Genomic DNA, 22,325 nt, shown 5'->3' on the forward strand with positions numbered 1-22,325 from the left:
TGCGTTTTCTGCGGGGAGAGTTGCGTCCGTTTGACAACGGTCCTTATCCGGGTTTTCCGGCAGTCAGCAAGTCGCGCGTTTTCGGCCACCGGAAAGAAGAAAAAAAAAACGCCGTGAAAGCCGGTGTCCCTCGAGTGGCGGCTCGTTGCTCTATCGCGATCACGCTCATCACGCCCGTGCATTTGAGCGTGAGTGCACTGCAGATAACATCGATCGATGTTAATGGCCTCCGGGGTTTTTTTTACACACACACACACACACCGGCGGGAGTCCGTTTGCGTTTTATTCACTGCACCGGCGCGTTCATGGTGCCATTGTCCGGTGGGATTATTATTTGATTTTATTTCATCACCGAGCGCCACGAGCACGCTGTAATGAGCTTTGGTGATGAGGATCAGCTTCCAGCTAGATGACGGATTGGAGGTTGGGTCGCCCTGCACCAATAGCACCATGCTAATGGTCATTACAAATTCATGCTCCGTTTCGAAAGCGATAGCCAAAAAAAAAACGGAGCACCTTTCTGAGAGTTTCCATTTCGTGCTGCTTCGTTGATTAATTAACATTTACATGGATACATTTTTGTTTTGTGCAAACCATAACGACGTGTTTAATAATGCTCGAGAGCCACCTGTTTATTTATTTTCAAGCCACTCACACTCAATTGCCTGCCTGACAAAAAAGTTCCCAACTCCTTCCGAAATCACCGCTTGCACTTTGCAACGCCTCCATCAGGAGGCGCGCGTGTGATTTTCCGGTACTGATTTCTCTCCTACGTGGAGGGTTGTTTTGTGCTGCAAAAAACCAACAAAAAAAAGCCCGCTCGTTTATTGCTCTCCTTTCCAGGACTGCGTACAAAACCACTCGAAAGGCGACCGACACAACGACGACGCTCCGAGAGGGTGCAAATCTCGACTCAAGATTCCCTGCGGGGCCTTGTTCACATCACCCATAGACGTGTGGGAGTTTGAGTTTTTCCCACGCTCACGCTAATTGACGAGGAGGCTTTATTTTGCTTGCTCCCAGTTCCCAGCTGCCACGTGCCAGCCCGACTGCGTGGCGTGTCCTTAAAATAGCGGAGTGTTTTTATTAAATTTAAATAAGCCAAACGGCAGCTCCACAGAACGGTCCCCTGTCACAAGGTTCGCACCAAACGAAACAAAGAGCAGTTGTGTTTATGCAATTAGTGTTTCATTTTGTGCCTGTTCGTAGCGGCACCCGTCGATTGGTGGGGTGTTTTTCGTGGGTGGTGAGCAGAGTAATGAGTAGCGTTAGACGGACTCGATGAGGAAATATTCACCCTCGAAAGAAAATGATAAAAAAAACTAACGACGGAGCCAAGCTTTAAGACAGAGCCAGACCCAAAAAAAAAACTCAAAGACGGAGCCAGACCCAAAAAAAAAAGAAAGAGAGTGTAAGCAAACAAATTAAATTACATGACAGGCCGAATTCGAAACTGGCCGGCCGACGTGCTCTTGTTTGAGATGGATTCCGACTGACGTTTTAACACCTCGAGTGTCGTGTCACCGAAAGAAAAGGGTGACGGTAAATTTGCCAAGATGCTATGTCGGCAAAAACGCTTGATTTTAGTATTCAGTTTTTGAATATTTCGAACAAATATCATTCTCAAAAATCATTTTATGGCCAAACAGAAATACGAATGAACGTAAAGAAAGCCAAAAGTTCATCCCAAACGACGAACGCAAAGAATTAGAGCCGGTGACTATGACATATCAGCAAGAAACGCTTGATTTCCTAAACGTGAAAATTTCCTTAAATAAACGCTTGGCACTCACGGTGGTAATGCCGAAGTCTGATAGCTCAACGAAAGAATGTTCCCCAGTGAGACACATTTACCATTGCTTATGCTCGCGTTCGCTGCAAGCGTTAAACGAGAGTCCGGTCTTTTAATGCATATTTAAACACGTGCTGTGGTGGTGGCTAGTGATATTTCCCCACATCACGCTCACGCGGCTAGTTGGGGGTGAAAGTAAAAGAAGAAGCGAAAAAACAAAAACACAACCACCGCTGAAAGCAACTCGCTGCAAAGCGACTCGCACCATGAATAAGTAAAACAGTCAGTAGCAGTAAAACGTAAAAATTTATTGCCCCACAAAGCGAAGGGAGACAAAAAAAGAAGAACCAAAAGAAGAGAAGAACATTAGGGCTAGAGTGTAAAAGCCCCACGGTACCCAATGCTTCGGGTGTAGTGAAAATTAATTACTACTCTCGTTTCGGCCACAACCACGGGCGATCCCGCGCAGTACGGAAAGTAGTGCCATTCGGACTGGCCGGAAAACCCGGGCCACGATGGCGATGGAGTTTTTCCACCCGTCGGTAACCGAATTGAGAGGTCCTTCAGGCGCCGCTTCCCAGTCAGGATGGCCAGCAGTGGTGGCCCGCAGTTCGCCTCCCGACGACAACTCGACGACGGCATCCTTATAGATGAATGCAATCAGCATTTGATTACTAGCCGAAATAATGGCGATACTTTGCTCTAGCTCTCTCGCAGACAGCCACGGAAATCCCCAATCCGGGCTCCCGGCGAGCGATAAAGGCCGGGGAATTATTGTTCGGAAAAATTCGTCTTCCACCTTCACACCCAGGCAGGGGTAATGGGAAATGGATCGTAAAAGAAAATACGAACCGCACGGTAGCGTTCGTTTTCCTTCACGCGGTGGTGCTACGATGATGCTGATGGTGGAAATTGGGAAACATTTGAGACCAAACCCCTCGCTCGAGGGATAGTTTTTTTTTCTCCCGAAAGGGGACAAAACATTACCTTACTCCGAAATTTTCCACCATCGTTTGGGACTAACAAACACACACCCAGACACCCACACAAAGCAACCCCTGACCGGGGGATGTTTCGGTTTATTTTTTTTCGTGTCGCTTTCCCCGACAACCAACTCATCTAGCCTGGAATTCCGGAACACTCGTAGGAACACTTTCTTCCAGGACGCATTCATCAGCCCCCATTGCTCGATGCGCATCGGAAGGAAATAATCTCATCTATTTTCCCCGGCCCAAACGGGTGGTGTGGGTGTGGTTGTGCTGCCTTTTTTTTGTGTGTTGGTTTTCCTACCGCTTTTCTTGTCGCTTTTCCCGTTAAAGGGGGATTTCTTTCACCCGCTCCAACCAACCGAACGTGCGAGCAGATCGTTCCCGGCGGAATTTCAGGGCTCCAACCGCTCCTTTTTCGATGTGGCCGAACGCCCGGTATTCGTCCTTCTGTTTTCCGTCCACCGGCGGCCTGGTTGGCGAGCAAATTGAGATTTACTGGCGAAGTAAAGTGAAGCTCTCCGCCGGTCCGATCTAGGATCTGGCTGGAGTGGCTGGAATCGGGAAAATGGCGCGCCTTCAATTCCGCACTGCTAACGTTTCCGAACGTTCCGACGATGAGAACGAACGAGAGAGACAGAAATAACAGCAACCTTTCAGTGTGGGGGGTGAAAATAATGGATTGCAACCGACGAGGGCAGAAAAAGATTACACAACAGCAAAACTAGCGCGGGCCTCCGACACTGAGACGATAGCGTTTAGGGGTGGTTCGATTGGGGTTCGTATCGAACCACCCTCGCTGGTGGAAAGCATCTTCAGAATGCAATGATTTGCTAACGGTGCTAGCGTTCGTGCTGGCGTCCGGTTGGAGGGCAAAGGGTTCGATTTTGTAATGAAACTCATCCCTTCGACGATGGGTACCACTTTTTTTCTGTTCGCCCTCTTTAATATCACAAAAGCGCACACGAATGCGTGGTTCCCCCCTAGCGGGGCAGGTTGATGGGACAGGGATTACATAAATCGCGGGGAAAAAAAGGCGGAAGACGACGAGACTGAAAGAGCAAAAAAAAAAGAAAGGAAAAGCAGGTAAACAGACCGACAAGAGAAATGGCAAACAAGATCGCTTCGAATACGGTGGAACGGAAAATCGATAGGACGCGCTGGCGTTGCAGCTTGGCTTCGTATTGATTTATCTTGTGGTACGGTGAGCTGCAGCTTGTTTGCCCTGACACTTTTACACTTTTACACCCTTCGGCGGTGCAGCGGCTTTTAGAGCCTTGGGGAGGCTTTTTCGAAACGGGGACCCCCGGACACGGTGGGTTCGATTTAAATTGCACTTGCACAGTGATTTATTTTGATGCCAGTTCCCGTTTGTAGGTGTCGTTGGAGATGTTTTGATTCGTGCACTTTTTTCAAGACATTTGTGGTTTTTTTATTTGCTGGCATATTGCTTTTTCAACATCGAGCAAATGATAGTCGTGCTGGAAATGGGAAATTGAATGCAAATAGTGTTGATAAAGCTATTATTGGGGAGCTCGATAGCCGAAGCGTTAGCGTGCGGCATAAACACGCGAAAGTATCGGGATCGAATCTCGTTTGAGCCTCTTCATACGCAGGACTGACTATCCAGCTACAAGTAATAAAAAAAGTCATGAAAGCCTTGGTTAAACATAGCAAGGTAGGCCATGCATGTCATTACGACGTGTTCAATTGTGAGCGAGCCCAGTAAAAGAGAAGAAGTATTGTTAAAAATTGTACAATTTAAGCAAACACTGCGTTTCTGCAAGCCCCATCTCTAAATCTCAATCAATCGTTTTTTTTTTAAACGAGCACAGCGATTGTTAATATTTTATTGGTGGCTTGCTAGCTTCCCTTGAGCCCAATCACCCACTCAGTTTGATTGTCTGCCATCACCCACCACAGGCCAATGAAAGTTGCATCTTCCATTAACGACTCCCCACATCGCAATCGGTTGCGGTTTCGCCGATGCCATTGCAACCTCGAGTGCTCGACAGCCAAGCCCGTTTGCTTGATGTTCATTCGAATTTTATCACCTCACCCTCGACGAGCACGGTTGGCAACTTCGCGAATGGCTTTCTTTCGAGCGAAGCGAACGTAACGCTCCGAACTATACTATACACACGCCAAAGTGTTCATAAAATCTCGCTCAATTATGGCGAGAACTATTGCATTCCGACGCTTTTCCATCGCATGGTACCGTTGGCGATGAGCAGAAGAAGAAGAAGTAAAAAGAAAAGCCTTTGGAAGAAAGCCCTTGGAGAGAAATAACACCAGTGGCTCACTAAATACTTGCCTGAAGGGATCTTGTAAAGATGGTCGCAACGGTGGCACCATCAATTGGTTAAGCGAAGCGGAGATAAAAAAAAACAAAACGAAACACCAAATAATTGAATAAGCGCTTTCTCACGCGATGATGGGGTGGGGTGTCTCGTAACCTAGTTGGATAATTTTCGGAGCGACTAAAAAAACCCGAAAAGGTGTGGTTTTCGTTCGTTTTAAAGCGTTGCAAGCATTTGTGGAAGGTGGTGTACGGTTATTATGCGGTCTGAAGCCGCTGGAAGCACATCAAAGCTATGGAATTTTGGGGGAACATTTTGAAAAATTAAGATCTCGACTTCAAGTTTGTAACGATGCATCGTGAGACGGGCTTGCGGTTCGCTTTTCTATCGATGCAACGGATCGTGGTTAATAAATTTTAAATTGCCACCACATTACGGAAGAAAAAGGTTTTGTTTAAAGGGGAAAAAAAATTAGAGCCACTTCCACAGAACGACAGTGCCGGGGAAATTTATTTTTTCCACCAACCCAACGATTGGCCACCACCCATCGGACCTTACCGGGCGTTTGTAGAACCCCATCCTAGCGGATGTTCAACGACGAAGAACCACGGAATCAAACGAAACATGGTCATGGAATGGGACAACGCCGGGACACAGCGAGAAGCAGCGCGCGCGCGCTCGCGCAAGCTCCCAAGTGAGCCGTAAGAAGAAATTAGATTTTAAAGAAAACACATAAAGCGAAAATAGAGCAATATCCTGTAAGGAAGGCAATGTGTCACGGTGCAGTGTCTCGAATGAACGCTCGGCACCGTAGGAGGATTGCTTCATCGTTTTGAAAATCCTGCAACGCGACTCGACCTGCCGGGAAGGTCCTTCAGACTACGGTACGGTGGACATTTTGAGCATTCCACCGGGTTGTCTTGGACTCGCCCCCCCGGTTTTTGGAACGTGAGTGGGAAACTTCAAACACACACACGCGCGCGTCTAGCCTTTTGGAGTCGACAAGCTTTGACCTTTTTTCTTCTTCTTTTTTTTTCTTAAAAAGCAAAGGTCTGCCCCACGAAAGGACCCCCAAGACGGTCCGATCGATCGCCCCAGCCCGGCTAGTCGTTGTGGGAAATTATTTTTATAATCCTGGAACGATAATGTTGATTTTTTATTACTCCGCTGCATGCGATGCAATTTCGCTGTTGCCCGGTGAAGCATTGAGCCCGTTTGAGACCCCGTGTGCCGTGCGCTTTCTTTGGTTAGTTGTGCTACCTTGCGGGCGTCCCGTTCTTCAGGAGCTGGCTCCTGTGTCGCGCATACCGCTGGAAAGCGGCAGTCCTCAAGGTGTTACGGTCCCTTCGGTTACGGTTGGGTTCGTTTCTTACGGGTGCTCGCCCGACGAACGGGGTCGGGCACACTCACCTGAATCCTTCGAAGGCCACACACACACACACACACATCTTGTGTGCTCACATTCCGGACGAACGAGAATGGCGGGAGTTTTGGTCGAGAGTGGCCCAAGGATTCACGGTGTCACGGCATCCAGCATCATATCTTTTGGCTTCTTGGCGTTGCTTTTCGGAAACCGGTACGAACGAACCGGCACAGTGTTGGAAAAGCATCGCAATTGGTTCAGGGATTGCTAATGCGCACAAGCGCGAGAAAGGATTCTGGTGCGTTATTAAGACGTCGTGTAAGTTAAAGTATTCGTGCGTTTAACCATGTCACAATCATGAGGAGTTAAATTAAGTATCATCAATTAAAATAAAGAATCAATGATAGATAAATAATTATACAACTCAAATGAAAATTTATTCGATATAATTACACGTGAGCTGTATTATTCGAGTGCAAATATACTCGAGTATTCTATAAATTTCAAATTGTTGTCTATGAATCCATCATTTGTTTCGACTTGTCCCTCTTCACTTCTAGTATTTTTGACAAAAGAACTGAAGTTGAAATTTATAAGATAATGGGTTTGAATTGACCTTTAAAAGTATCCTCAAAGCCTAAACTTCTTGATCCTCTCCCAAATGTAATATAAAGTGTTGTTTAAATAATTGATTTGGTTCTCAACTTCTTAAGAAAATAGTCCCCCATGAAGTGTGCAATAAACTACTGCCCAAAAGGCTACTAAAAAATCGTATCACAAATCATGCCAACCTCCACAGCATGCGCAATGAGCGAACAGCAACATCGCCCCCGGTTCGACTTGCGATAAAACCAACCAGCGCATAATTAAACCCCTCACAAAGAATGCGAATGCTTGCGGTTTTTTCCCCGGCAGCAGCTGCATCCATTTTGAGCCACTCGCAACCACGGCACATAGTGCACGGAGCTCCCCGGGAAGGACTTATGCTTATGCTGCCTCGCTGCTCGCTTCTCACCAGCACGTTACACCACCACGGGTATTCCAAGGAGGATGAAGAGGCACACTAACACATGCTTACAACGGGGCACACAGGGGCCAACCCCGTGTCCGTGACCTCGCGCTATGCGCCCAAGCATCAAGGTGCACAGAATACGTAAACATAATAATGATATTCTGAAAACTCAATTTTCTTCCGATTCCACCCCCATGCACGCACTCACGCCCTCGCTCCTCATCCAGTGGCGAAGTGGAGGTCCTTGCTCGCATACGTGAAGCTCGGCAACCGAAAGGATCGGGTGAGCTTCCTGTGGCGTGACGCTGTGCTCGTTCGCTTGGGCACGTATCCTGCCGGCTAAACGGTGCATGAGCCCCGGCGCTAGAACACACAAAGAAGCTCGCTACGTTGGGTTGTGTGTGTTTTATGCTGCCTCTGCCACGGCAGAAACGAAGATATCACAAGCCACTGGACGCATGGAACAAGGTGGTGTAGCTTTTTTTTTTTTTTCAAAGAAATATTTTAAATTGTTTAATTGTACCGTATCCTTGCGAGAGAGACTCCCAACACCACCGTGAAGGGTGTACGTGCGCGAAGTTAATGATCGGACCCGATTTGGCGAGAGGTACGTGGGCGGAAATTGAAAATGCAGAAAACAATTAACCCCCACGAGCACCGGGTGAGAATTGTGTGTGTGTGTGTGTGTGTGTGTGTGTTGTTTTGTTGCATTGGGCAAAAATAGAAAAGGGGAAAATCAAACCGGCGAGCCCGGAATCGGTCGTGGTAAACCGAGATAGCGCAGGACGCGAGGACGCGAGCTTTCGTAAGGACATTCGAACGCACGTGGAATTAAATTGCAAACGCATTGCGCTCGATTGCGGTAGCGATGGAGCCATAATCCGCTCAAAGCACGTACACATACACACGAACATTTCGTTGTGCTTTTGTAAATGAGTTCCTAAGAAAGCTTTTCGTCCTGGCCATTTTTTTTATTGTCTACGAATTTTCTTGCGAACCAGCTCCTTTTCTCGTATAAGCGTATTAGCCCAAAGAAAGGCTCCTTCTCGAAGGACGATCGATGAATTGTGGCTCCATCGCGCGTGTCGGAGAACGGATGCTTCCCCCTGCGGCTCGAAAGGACACCTTCGTTTGGCTCAAATCGAACGTCCCTGCGGTAGCAAACGGAAACCGTTTCCCTGAAGTGGGCACCCTCGAGCCGTTTGCATCCGCACTGTTCGGTGATTTGGCTTTTCTTTTTGTTTGTTTTTTTGCTTTAGTTCTGCGTGTTGTTTTCGCTGATTTTCGAGGAAGCCAACATTGATTGCAACTTTTCTCGAGAGCGTTCCCTCTTTTTTTTTTTCTCGTGCGAGTTGCTGCACGATTTGGCTGATTCTGTTTATCTTCCTGTGCAATCAACGCTCCGGCAGCTGATTTGGTGAGGAAACAGGACTAGAATCCTTCACCGGAGCGGTCTCGCGCCGGCAATCGGAAGCGTGGCGCCATTTTGTTTGAATTTCCATATGCTAGGGGAGGAATTTTCAGCTGCCGCGTTCGATTGCTTTCGATATGAGCTGCAGTGGAGTGTTTCTTATAACAATGGAATATGTATTTGCGAGTAGGTTCCGAGAGAGAGAGAGAGAGAGAGAGAGAGAGAAAGAGAGCGATTTTCAAATGTGGCTGGGCAACAAACACCCCTTCTATGTGCGATTAAGCTTCGCTTCGACTCATAAGCTTTTCATTTTTTGTTTTCAATATCCAACACACTTTAAGCGGCTTAAAAAAAGCTCCATTTTAAATGAACATCGCCGAACCTTTCTCGTGTCTAATGAACTTTCCTTATTATTCCGCTTCTTCCTGCCTAATAGGTAAGCTGCAACAGACAACCGTATCGATGCACCAGCTCACCACGGACAACGGGGAACCCGATGGTATTTAATTGCAAAGTTAAATCGGTACAAGTTAATCGGTTCATTAGCCTTATTTGTAGCGGCAACATTTAACTCAATCCAATCCGTGCGCGAATGGGGGAAAAATTAGGGAAATCCACCACCCCCACACACACACGTGTGCAAAAAAAAAGATCATACTGCCACGATTAAATTATCGTGCAGCCGTCCTTTTCCGGGTTGATTTATGGTTTATTAACGCTACGACCTGATCCCGCTGACCTTTAACCCCCCGGGTTTGAGTGGCACACGACGTGATGGGGGGTTAATCGCAAAGCTCGACCCACACGCCCCAAAAACATCCCACCACCAGTTGATTGCGAATGGCCATTCATTAGCGCGGCATCGAGATGTAATACGCTTTGGTTGCGGTTTGGTGGGCGCCACCCTTTTTTCCTTGTGGGTACTTCAGATCCCCGGCAAACCAACACCAACATCGAAACGTCGGAAAACCGTCCAGCAAATACTGCCGAGATGTTTGTTTCCATTTCATCAAAGATCACGCATCGCACGCACGCAGCAATGTGAGGAAGTTGTTTGCAACCAGGCTGTTTTACAAGCCCCAGGGTTGCTCGAGGAGAAAAGAGAAAGATCAAACGAAGAGACTGCACCTTTGCTACATGGTTGTGGGGGTGGATTCAATAACACCAAGCACCCACTCACGGTTTCCGGTGCAGGGCCCCGTGTAATTACAGGCCAAGATTTATTCCCCGTATCCTGAATGAGACAGGACACCGGAAGAGATCCGAAACCCCCCGTTTTGTTGTTCATTTACAGATGAAAGCCCGAAATGGCCCGTCGGGAGGTGATAAAATGGTATCGTATGCACCTGCCACACACACGTTGTTTGGATGTATGTGTGCATGGGAGGCTCAAAACGGGCTCTTTTCATTTAATCCCGACACATTCATGGCCTACTGCAAGCACCCTCTGCACAGGTGAACGGAAGTGTTTCATATCCACCTCATTAAATGGACTCCTGGGCGTTGCGATGGCTGGAACTCGTTCCCCTGTGGCTGCCCGGGATTGCTTCATGCATTCGGCCACAGATAACTCAATCAAATCACGACTGTTTGCTTCGTACTCGTGCCTGTTTTCCTTTTTTCTTTTGGGGCAAAGGGCCACAACTCATCGACTCGTGCGATCAATCGCCATTCGGCGTTCGGGAATGTTTCCAGGAATAAACTAGCGCAACCGGACGTCCATTGCCAGATCCATGTCGTGCTATCGTTGCTCATAATTTCCCAACAAAAAAAAACCTCCGAAATAACCCAAAAACCCGACCGACGTGGTCCGGCCCGGCGTGCCAATTTGGCGTATCGAGGTGAATCCCAGCGGAAAATGTGACCTCAGCAGGATTGCCCGAATGGGCTCGTCATCCTTTTGGGGTTGTCTTCATCTCACACACACCCACACACGTACGCAAGCACCAGGAGCCAGGTGACCACGAACGATACATTTTTCATGCGCCAGCTTCCGTGCATTCCAGTTCGTTGCTTGTTCGTTTGTTTTTTTTTTTTACTCCAACACTACGCCTTCCTTGAGCATTCCACCGGAAGTCGCCCCATTCACGGGTATCTCGAGATCTCCCACACAGCACACACAGGTTTGTCGCATGTGTGGGCGAGGTCACTCGAGCTCGAGCGAAGAATTGAGATGAAAACATCCTAATCCGGCGACGCGCAAAGCCAACCGACTCATTTCGACCGCCAGTCGAGTCGAGTGCCGATGGTTCCGGAAATGGAAACGGACGCTTTGGTATGACGTCTGATTTTCCGATTTTTCGCCGGGAAGATAGATAGAAAACCCCTCCACCCGAGATGACACACCAATCGGTCACTGGAAATGACGGGCTCGGGCATGTCGGTGTCCCTGCATCACGCCCCACTCGAGTCCTTGACCGGGTGCTTTGCTCATTGCCCGGGTTTACGACTGTTGCGACGAACGTTAGCCGGTTTCGATGGGACATCGGATTTTACGATACGTGGTTCCAGCGGGAGAGCACCAAACACCACAAGCCACCCGGGAAAGACGTGCATCGGGTCGTCGCTGAAACGTGGATCGGTGCCCGGTCCGGCTTGGGACAGAAATAATAAGTCATCCGAACAACCGGGTTTGATTTCAGCGGTCGGTGTTCGTCCCACTTCTACCGGGGGACGGAACTTTGGCCGATACACGTACACGCCATAAAAGTTAAGACGTAGTTACAGCTGGAACCGGGGCGAACCCTGGAACCTGTGCCGGGCCGGTTGTCCAGGCACCCGGGAAAAAGTTCCTCGCTGACCAGATGGTGAACCTTTTTGGGTGGGAAATTTCTTGCCCTCCGAGGCACGTGCTTGATTAACGAACGGTTTGGTACGGTGGGTTGGCAGGCCGCAGCGTTTGCTGGGGCCCCCAAGCGCGTTTCCGGTGAATGTGTTGAAATTTATCTACCATAATAAAATAATTTCGTACCATTTGGTCCGGGCGGCGGTGCATTTGGATAGGGTAAAGAGGCCTTGCGCAGAAAAAAAGGCGCTGATGTAACGGTTTAGCGCACGCGCAGGGCCATGATTGTGCCGGTATTAGTTCTTCGCTGTTGGCTTCAATTCTAAGCTCATTGGACGCGTTTTGTGAATACTTTTGCTTAAGGTTATCAAAAAGGATATCGTGTGTAGTTTTAACGCATTTTAAACCATATGTCGATTGCACATTCGGGCAGTTATAGAAAAACAAGCTGATGTAAAGCTTGATGAGATGCGGCATAATTTCATAAAACTATTCAAACGATGATTTGATTTGATTGTAATATCCATTTCTATGTGTTTTTCAAATACTTTTTATAATTTTTGTGAGAGTTACAGTCAAGAAAATTAAAAAAAAATATTGTTTGTTTAGTTTTGTGCATTTATGCCCTTAAATATCTAGCCGCTGATTTTAAGGATCAAATTTCTATAGCAAATGATTTATTTTTCTGCACAACTTTAAGAAAGTTAAAGAAAAGGAAACTATTAAAATGCTCAATTACTGGACACATTTAAAAGGTGGCAAAATTGTATCAAATTTTACACCAAATGCAATTTTTTTTATATTTAATTCTAAATCACTTCTATACGTCTTGCGACGAGTTTTTTCAAAACTATTAGGGAGTTACAGAACGGAAAACATATAAAAAGCTCTATAACGTGATTTTTTTCATTGATTTCATCCAATTGTGTACAATCTAAAAAACGATTATATAAATTCCATAATCGGCTTTAAATATTTATTTCTAGCTATTTTGAAACTAGTTTTCTACACTTATTGTAGGAATTAAAGTTTAATACATCGAAGAGTCAATAACTTTACAGATTCTTTCAAAACGGTTCCCAAATTCATCCCATTATTCATCAAATACTTATCTCTAGATTACTATGATTTGATATCAATTTCAAATGACAGGGTTTGTGACTAGATTCCAGCATCCTTTTGAAATATTTATCTTAAAAGAAGCTGATGAGAGCAGTGATTGTTTGACATATTCATCATGACAGGAACCATATTCCTACCAAATATTCTTCATATATCAATCGTCGGATCTCAATTAGCTTATTTAAAATGAAACCAATTTACATGGAGCATGCAACTAATTTTTGACACTATTTTAGGGGACATTTTACCAAAAGGAAATTTACTTCATTATTTTTGGCTCCCATTATCATTCAATCATTCAACGAACAGCTTATTTAACGATTAATTCGTCAATTAAACATATGTCGATATTTGATCCATTTTTAACTGATGTTTTTCTTACGCTCACGTAATCGTTATCGAAGCCACGACGGCAGCATCTCGAAGGTTCGTACCAGTTCGAAAGCTCGACCGACTTATGATGCTCCAGCGCGAGCTAATGAAACCCACGAGCACGTCCGGTTGGGGCATGCCATCACGCGTACTGCCAGTGTTAGTACTACGGCACGGGTACAATAATACTGCACGTGATGCCGTCCTGATTGCATCGCCACCGCATGCACCAAGCACTCAGCCAACCGGAGCTTGAGCGAATCCTTGCCAGAAGATGCGATAACCGACTGGAACTGGAACACACCAGGCCCCAGGAAGCCCCCGGGAGCGTATGGATGGGGAGTGTAAGAAGCACAGACGAGAGAGAGAAAAAAAAAACACACACACACAAGAGTGAACGCAAGAAATAAAAAGCAAGTTACCGCATCGTACCGATGCCAAAAAGGATGCCCACTTCTGGTCGCGCAAGACTCACTTATGCACGGGACGCCGATAGGCCGCCGACGATACGACGATGTAACGATCCGCACATCTGTCGCAGGCGAGGCTATTTTTCCTAAGCCCAGTCCGCTTCCGCAACGAGCGTGCACACGCCAACGCGCGGAGGAAAGCACAAAATAAATAATCCACCAAGTTTGCGAAGGAAATGGCTGGAAATCGAGCGGTTCCCAGCTCGAGCCGGAAAGTGGCGCCCCGGGTCCAGCTGTGCGCCTGCACCGTGTGTCCTGGCATTGTGTTATGCTGTCATGCTGCCGTTTTTATTTGCCAAGCAGCCGAGCGGACAGCTCGTGCAGCTTGCAATCGGGCACAAACGGGCTGCGTCTAAATATTGAATCGGGACAACGACGAAAGGACGACTCCTGCGATGCGTCGATGCGGGATGAAAGTTTGGCTTTCCACTGGGCCGTTGGCCGTTGTCGCCGTCTGTCACAAGCCGTTTGTCGGGCTAGTGGAACGCCATTTTTCTTTCGCTCTCTCTCCCTCTCTCTCTTTCACGCTCGTGTGGAGCTAGCTCGCTCCCCTAACAGGGTTTGAGGGTTTGATAAAGTGGCCTCAAGATACGATGCTCCTTCGGGCCGGCCTATTCATCGTGGCGCAGCTTTTGACAGCTTGCAGAAGGATTAAACTTTCACGGTGGTGCGAGGACGTGCGCGTTGAATTTTCCATGCTTTTCCCACCACAAAAAAGCTTCCCACAAACACAAAGTGGGGAGCAAACGAAGAAAAAAATAGAGCCAGTCAACCAACAAACCAACTGCATCATGCATTACCGGTGCATAATGGCATCGTCGAACGCGCCACAAAAGTGTGCCATTTCGTACGCGATTCACACAGTCAACTCGGCAATGCGTACGCAGGACTCACGCAGCCGTCAGTCAGTTTGCCGTGGGTTTGAGGTTGAAATATGAAGTCCAGCCTGTTCGTGACAGATTCTCGGTGCTCCGATGGCGATGAGTTTTTTCTGTCTCGCTCCCTCTCTCTCTTTCGTCCTTTAAATCCTTTATCAGCTCGCCGTAAACAAAAGCCGTGCATCAAGCACCGAGAAAAGGCGTTCTGGCAGAGCACGAAATCAATCCCACACCGTGATCCCAACGGGCGTAGCGTGTATCGTGCCGATGCCGGCGAGTCAGCTCAATTACGGCACTTGTTAAATTACGAAACCGGCTAGCGAGGAAGGTGGCCTTCTACTCGCTCCACCCGAAGGGTGGCCTTTCCGTGCCGGAAGTGCTTGACACATCGTTCGTTACGCTTCATCGCCCCGCACTGAAATCAGCTCCTGCTGGAGGGAATCGCAAAGCACGAAAAAGAGGTCCCCAGGAACAATAAGCGACCGGCCAAAGGGGGAAACGACGGCAAGATGAGGCGACCCCCAAAGGGGCCGAATACCGAGCGGTGGCGAGTCCTTTACATATCCCTTCGTATTCATGAGCTCCCCTTTGATCTATGGTAATGCTTTCGCTCCATTCCAACCCGACGGTGACTGTGTGCGTGGGCGCAACGTTGCGCAACATGGCCGCCCGTCTTGGAAAGGGCTTGAGTTGGTGCTTGTTTTTTTTTTAATGCTTCTTTTCTTTTTCCCCTTCAACACGGCGAGCAGAACGAACAACACACGCGCGCGGCAAGAAAGCGAGGTCGAGTTCAAGTGGAGACGTGGTAAACACTTCCACCGAAAAGGGAAACTCGCTTGAGGCGGCTGTGGTTCAAATGTCAATCCGCGGAATAGGGGAGAAAGAAAAAAAAAAAAGGAAGCTGGAACTGGAAATCGAGGGCACGGAAAGGAGACTCGTAATGCCGTGCCGAGGACTCTCCACGGTTGTTCCGAATGAAGCACACGGCCGGATTACGCCGGGTGACACGCGTGTGTGTGTGATCGCATTCCCTGAGCTGGGTCGGGATGCTTTACAGCGGATTTGAAGGCAAATTAGAAAACATTTCTGCGGTATCCTATGAATAACAAAGCCGCGCTTTTTCGCTGGCTGGGCGCACGGAAAGGACGAGCGAATTGAGGGATTTTTTCGCGCTTGTTGGTTCACTTCGGGATCGGAAGTATTATTTTAGATGTTTTATTTATCTTTCCACCGAGTTCGGGCTGAGAGAGGGTGATGTTTTGGTGCGTTAGATGAAATCTACCGTGGATGGAAATCAATTGTGTCTCGAGGTGCCGCGGAGTGTTCCACAACGGTGTACTGTATCTAAATTGAGAGGTTTAAAGGTCCTTCGAAGGATATAATCAAAAGAAAAAAAAACCCTTATCTATGTGTTTTTTAGTCTACGTTATTGTTGAGTAACAAATTTGTTGGGAAATTTTCTTTGTTATACGTAGTTTCAGTTTCAGTTAGTACGATAAATTAGAATAATTAAACTCAACCGAACAAATTGCGCTACAGCAAAACACATTCGCAAAACCAACGATGCACCACACGTGGAAAATGGCAAATAATCGCTATAAAAATTTGTCATTTGCAATAAAGTGTCCTCTATTTTTTGCTGCCCGAGCTCCCTACGCGTAATTACGAATGCAAACCGAAGCATACGTCGAGCACTGCCTGGTAATTTGAATTGTAATAAAGCACTTAAACAGAGCGCCATTGCCATTGCAGCCTGAAATCGCTCACCGAACGAGTTCATAATTAATTTTAATAGACCAATTCACCATCATAGTGCCCATTTGCGCTGGTTGATGGCTAATGAACGTAGAGTAGGCTGGGCGAAAGCTTTAAAGCCGATGGAAAAGCTCCTGCAAAAAAAACGACATCGAGCTTTCACAACGCTTTGGAAAATAATGTCGAATGTATCGTACATTGTCGGCCTGCTTGGATGTAATACATTCTCGTCGTCGGGGTGGAAAAAAATGCCAAAAGACTTACCTGCCGGCAAATGGCGAAAATGCCTATGGTATGCAAAATAAACAAACTGGGGTGGGTTTTTTTTTATCAAATTTATGCTCTCCCTTTTTTTTCGAGCCCACGATCTCGATACTTTATACCCAACATCATTACGTATTACCACAGTGAAATCATGTCTTCTTTTTTTCACTCTCTCTCTCTCTCTCTCACCACACTGGCTGGGCCCGGGTTTCCGCTTTCACCGCTGGCGTACTTATTTTCCCGGCGCTCGCAGGCAACATGTTCAATTAGAGGGTTTATCGCATCTTGCAAGCGATCAAATGATACGCTGGTTTATGATTTTTTGGGGTGTCCCCTTTTTTCGCGTGTCCGGGTCCCTTCGCGTCGGTGTCCTCATCACCATCGTCGCCCTCGTTGTCGTCGTTGGCAGCGAGAACAGCAGCATTAGCATCAATCTGGCGTTCCGCGAAGAGGGTCCCCTTGGTAAGGACAACCGACACCCCAACCGTGAACGATAAACCAACCAAAAAGGTATACTATTTGTAGCCTTCGCTTTCCGGTTGGCTCTTGCTGGCTTACGTTCGCGTGTGTTTTTTTCTTCTTCTTCTCTCCTTTCGCGCTCGCGCCGTCAGTTGGGTTTTAGCGCGGTTCCACTCACCGGAAGCTGATCCCTTATCTGCTCGCGTGAATGTTTTGTAGCTTTCCGGGGAAGGAGAAAGCAAGAAGAAGAAGAAGAAAAAAGAGTATCGCACAGCACCCGCGCGCACAGCACCCGCGGGCTTCGTGGGCTTAATATTTAATGCAATTTTCGGTGCTTAACATTTATTTATTCATAATGATCATCCGGACCGTCGGGATGGTGGGTGAGCTGCCAGGAAAAGCGCTTACTTCTCCGAAGGAACGCAACCCAGGCAGGAAACGTTCCCGCTAGAGCCGTTCGATTTTTCCGCTTTTCACTGGGGTGTGTGTGTGTTTTTTTTCTCCCTCCCTCCAAAACCTTTAAACACCCCCCGAGAGGATGAAGCTGCGAGCCTTCGATACTGGGATCTTTCGATGTAGAAATATTTTTCTCGCCTTTTGCTCACCCACCAGTGTCAGCGCATGGCTAAAAAACATGGCTCATGCACGGGCATTTTCAGCTGAAGCTTGTTTTTCCATTCTCCCGTACGGTTCCACCAGCCCGTGAACGATAGCATCATGATAAATAGAAGGGTAATTCCACCACCGGCACAGATCTGCCCTGCTTGATGATCCCCGAGCGGTGCCGCGCGGGAAAAAAAACCTCCCCCCGAAAGGTCACCGGCGTTTTATTTAGCGGTGCGAGATAAGGAAAAAACCCATAAAGCATACGAACGGCGGCGGGATCGTGCCACAATTAAGCGTGGTGTCCTTGAGCCCCGTTGGTAGTTGTTACTTCACGGGTTTTGTCTCGGTGTTGCGGCTCGTTTTTTGCACGCTCCACACAGTCAAGTCAAGTGAGACTGGCTGCTTTTGCATTCAAATAGGACCTTCGCTCATGAAAAGCTTCTTTTCGTTCGCGCCGTTCCTAGCGCGCGGCGTGGGTGTCGCGTGAGTTACCAGCAACAAAAAAAAAGAAAGAAAGCCAGCAAACTCGCAACACTAATAGGATTCCCCCTTTTTGCTAGTGGGGGTGCCTTTCACCGGCGGGAAACACTAAACACACTGCTCGTGAGCGTTCCCGGCACCATTCGTACGTGTCCTTACGGTGATCGTGTGCACGCGAGGCGGATTGACGAAAAGAAGGGAACGTAAGGAACGGGAAAAAAAACACACACACTGCGAATGATGATTTATGTGCATATGGCTCTATGATTTCGTTTGGTCCCGGCAGTGTGGTGGCCCCTACTGACTTTGGGGATGGTTGACGTGAAAGATGCATGAAACAGTATCCTCATTCTCGGTCACCGCTTCGCGTGTTTGTGTGTTTCACGTGTGTGGGATCTCCACCTGGGAGAGTGGGAGGCACACACACACACACACGCCTACAAAATGTCATCCTTTCGCCATGTGTGGTACCTCGTGAGCTCGCGAGCAGTTGGAAAAGCTCTTCATCACTAGTTGACCTAAACAAGGTTGCTTAAGCAAGGAACCGGGAAGAAGCCACCGGGAACATGTGTGTGTGTGAAAGCTCCAAATCTAAAAGACACCGACTTCCACCATGGCTGTGCGGTAAAAGGCAAACGGATATGGCTCCCTTCATTTCGCCCACTTGGCGGACGAATCACGGGCACAGCCACTCGGTAAGTGAGCAAAGGAGGAACCGCGTGTGCCTGGGAAGGATCGCTGAGTCCTGGTGAACCTGGGAGAGAAGAGCGAGCGGATGGCTTTGAATTATGGATGAATTATGCTGCGCTGGGGGGGGGGAGGAAAACACGGGCGAGCTGAGCCGTGCTAGGCGGGATTCACCGGTGCCGAAGGATCAACCCACGTACACGTTCGAATCAAGCGCTGCGGTTCGGTAAAAGGATGGAGGCAAATGTTTGCTTAATATCTTAAAAAGCGAAGCAGAAATGTAACGGCAGGGAAGTGTGGGAGGCGACCCTCTGGAACAGTAACTGAAGTGACTTTCTCGCGGGAAAGTGGAGCAAATCATGCACACACACACACACAGACAGAAAAAAACGGGCGCAAATCCTTACGTCCTTTGCTTCGCGTACGTGTGTTTTGTGCTTTCTTTAAAGCATTCATGATTATTTGAAACAAAGCAAAAGAAAAAAGGACCCTCAATAACTCGTCCCTAGGGGGTGGAAATCTTAAGGGCAAACGTTCGCCGTCTTAATAAAGGCGACGCAGTTTTGTGTCTTAATAAAAAGGTGCGAAAGGTGATGAACGTTCCGAGCGCCGGTGGAGTCTTTTGTGTGGCTCGAAATGAAGGCGATAGCTCACACATCACGTCTTAGTTTTTGCAGGTTTTTGTTGAAACTGGAGAGATGTTATATTGCCTTATCTTCTTACCTGCTCACGGCCGCTGAACAGCAACACATTATTTAACACGAACGGATCACCTTTTTGCGCGATGTGAGTGACAATTATTCTGATGAATTCCCACCACGCACACTGCGGGAAACAGTGTTCGCTTACAAATGCCTAGCGTCCAATAATCGTCAAATAATGACAAACACCATTACGGTACGCTTGAATCGGGAAATCAATTTGTTTTCTCACCCCCTGCCGTCGGTGTGGAACCGAAGAATGGAAGAGTAGCGCAAAAGAAGAGAAAAAAAAATGCACATACCAATATCCTTGCGCTTAGTGGGCTGCTTTTTGTCGTCTGCTCCTTTGCTCGGTGGAGGTCTACCGAAATTAAGGTCGTCGATTTGTCAATGCTCGAAATATTCGACGTCTTCGGTGGGAGCATTAATCTTTCCCCGGTGTCCTTTGGCTATTGGGAAGGACCCGTTGGCCCTGGCAGGATGACAAATGTTGCTTTTCTCTCTATCATCCACTCACTCGCTCTCACTCGCTCTCACTCGCTGCTTACGTTTTCTTTTTGCGGAGAAAGGCTGGAAAGGTGTTTACTGACGGATTGAGCCGTGATGGAGGAGGTGTTCCCAAGGTGAAGCCACTCGCTACGGAATAGCATCGTGACTTTTGGTGCGTTTTTTTTTCGACGAGGAGAAAAAACGTGTCTAAAAACACTCCAAGTGTTAGCATTTTCCTGGAATTTTCTTGAAGAACCTCCGCATTGTCGAAGATGGCAGCACCTTTAGCTTAAATTTACGAACATGTTGTATTCAATATTGATGTCTTCTATATGGTCGAAAGTGTATTAGTCTGTCAACAGAAGAGCTATATTTCTATAAGTTTGAACCGTTTTTTAAAGTAGATTTTAGTACTTAGAAAAACATGAAATTTCTCCTGCATTTGAGGCTCGTTGAAGCATTTTTACCATATTTTTCTTACTACAACACTCGCAACAAAGAGAATACAATGAACGACCATTGCATTATTCCATTCCCAACGGCTCATTAACGACGACGCCCTGCACCGAGACACGATGTGATGCTCAAGTTTACGTGCCACCATCGGTCGTTGGCGTCATAATCGTACGTCACTCTCTGCTCCACATTATGCTCACCACCCACAATGCATCGGAAACTGTAACGCCTAGACACACGGTGGCCACCCAGGGTCCCCGTGGCTTGCGGGCTTTTTCCCGAAATGTGTGCTTGTGCCGGCAAAAACCTGCCAACCGTCCGCCGACCGAGCGAAGACAGCTAATTGCATATCAACAAGTTTTTGATTAAATTTTATAACTCAACCACTGACACCGAGGAAGTAATATGAAACTAATGGCGTTTTCCGTCTGCCTTTCATTGTCTTTGCTACCGCTACGGTGCCGGTGCCGGTGCCGGTGCCTTTTCGGATGCACCCAAGAGGATACCGGTGACAAGTGCCTTTCCTCAATGTTTCCGGCCTTTCCTGCGAAGGAAAAATGGTTCCTCGCTCGACGGTGGTGCCGGATGCTAGCGAGCGTGCAAAGAGCGTCGGTTGTTGAGTGGGATGCTTTTTTTTCTTTCTTCTTTTGCCTCTTCTCCTTTTTTATTTTATTCATTCGTTACCCGTGCCTTGTTTGCCGAAGCTGCGCAGCTCGCATCGCATGCTGACGCGCGAAGCGGAAAAGTTGGAAAATTGTAACCATGATGATTGGGTAAATGGTGCCGATAAAGCGAGAAAACGATACGCTTTTGCACTCGTTCGAACTCTCTCTCTCTCTCTCTCTCTCTCGCTCCCATGCCCTTTCCGGGGTGATGTTTTTTAATCTCGGTGGTGCATATGCTCGTGCTATTGTCGAACGAGCCGGGCGTGATTGGTGTTCAAGCACTAACATGGAACGTAATGAAACTTAGTTTGTGCGAGCTGTATCGTCATGCCGTTGGCACGTGACTATTTAGCGAGTAGCCGTGTTCCATTTGCCATTCCCATTGATTAGCTTTTTCGTGTAGTCTTTGAGAGCTAATCAACTTTGGGATGTGTTGTGGCTGCATGCACAGCTTTCATTGTGCACTTGTCATGCTGATCGATATGATTGGGCAATTGGCCGTAGGGTTTCTTGGAATTCTCTCGTTCGCTGCTGGCTTCGTTACGAATATTTAAACCATTTGCTCTCACACATTTCGTTTGCGCATTAAAACCCACATTTACATGCGATAAATAACCTAATGAAATAAAATGGGATGATTTTCAACGATAAACGCCTGCCAGTATGCAATCAAAATACATCCCATTTCATAGATCACACGTTTTCTTCTGCGAATTTCCCAGCATTGCACATTCGAAAACACATTCGAATTAACGAAACACCCTTTATTCCAACGCCAACTTTGGGATGATTCAAAATTAAAAATGAAAACAACAGTATTTTCCACGTATTTTAAAACTGACTGATAGCCTGACGAACTGTGCGCTTTTCTGTGCTTTCAAAGAGAAAATCGGTTTCGATGCAGTTTAAAACATTCTACGCCGTAGACCTTTTGATAGAGTTGTTTTCGCTGCTCTTGTTAATTATATGTCTATCGCTGGCCGTAAAGTATAGCAACGAGTTTCACTAGAAACACAGCTCAATTCAAGCGAGCTTTTAGCCGTCATTTCTAACTTCCCTTGTGCCGTTGGAAATGATTAAAATGCGCCGTGCTGTATTTTCGAAAACTTCCGCCCGCATTTTGCCAACGCAGCAGTGAGCGTGCACTATTATAAACAAAAAAAGCTCTAGTCCCATTATCATGACGGTTGAAAACCAGGTAGGATTTCATCTCCATCTTGTATGGTTTCATAATCATGCTCTTCTTTTTCTTACTCGCGCCCTTGCAAAACC

At 47.3% G+C, this 22,325-nt stretch overlaps 1 protein-coding gene across 1 annotated transcript in view; it reads left to right on the plus strand.

The window, feature by feature from the left end:
• The window catches only part of LOC128724452 (pikachurin), a 99,168-nt gene that overhangs the window by 13,370 nt on the left and 63,473 nt on the right, over positions 1 to 22,325 (plus strand). The gene's annotated exons all lie outside the window — the stretch shown is intronic.

This window comes from Anopheles nili, chromosome 3 (assembly GCF_943737925.1).
Source record: "Anopheles nili chromosome 3, idAnoNiliSN_F5_01, whole genome shotgun sequence".
NCBI classification, from domain to species: domain Eukaryota; kingdom Metazoa; phylum Arthropoda; class Insecta; order Diptera; family Culicidae; genus Anopheles; species Anopheles nili.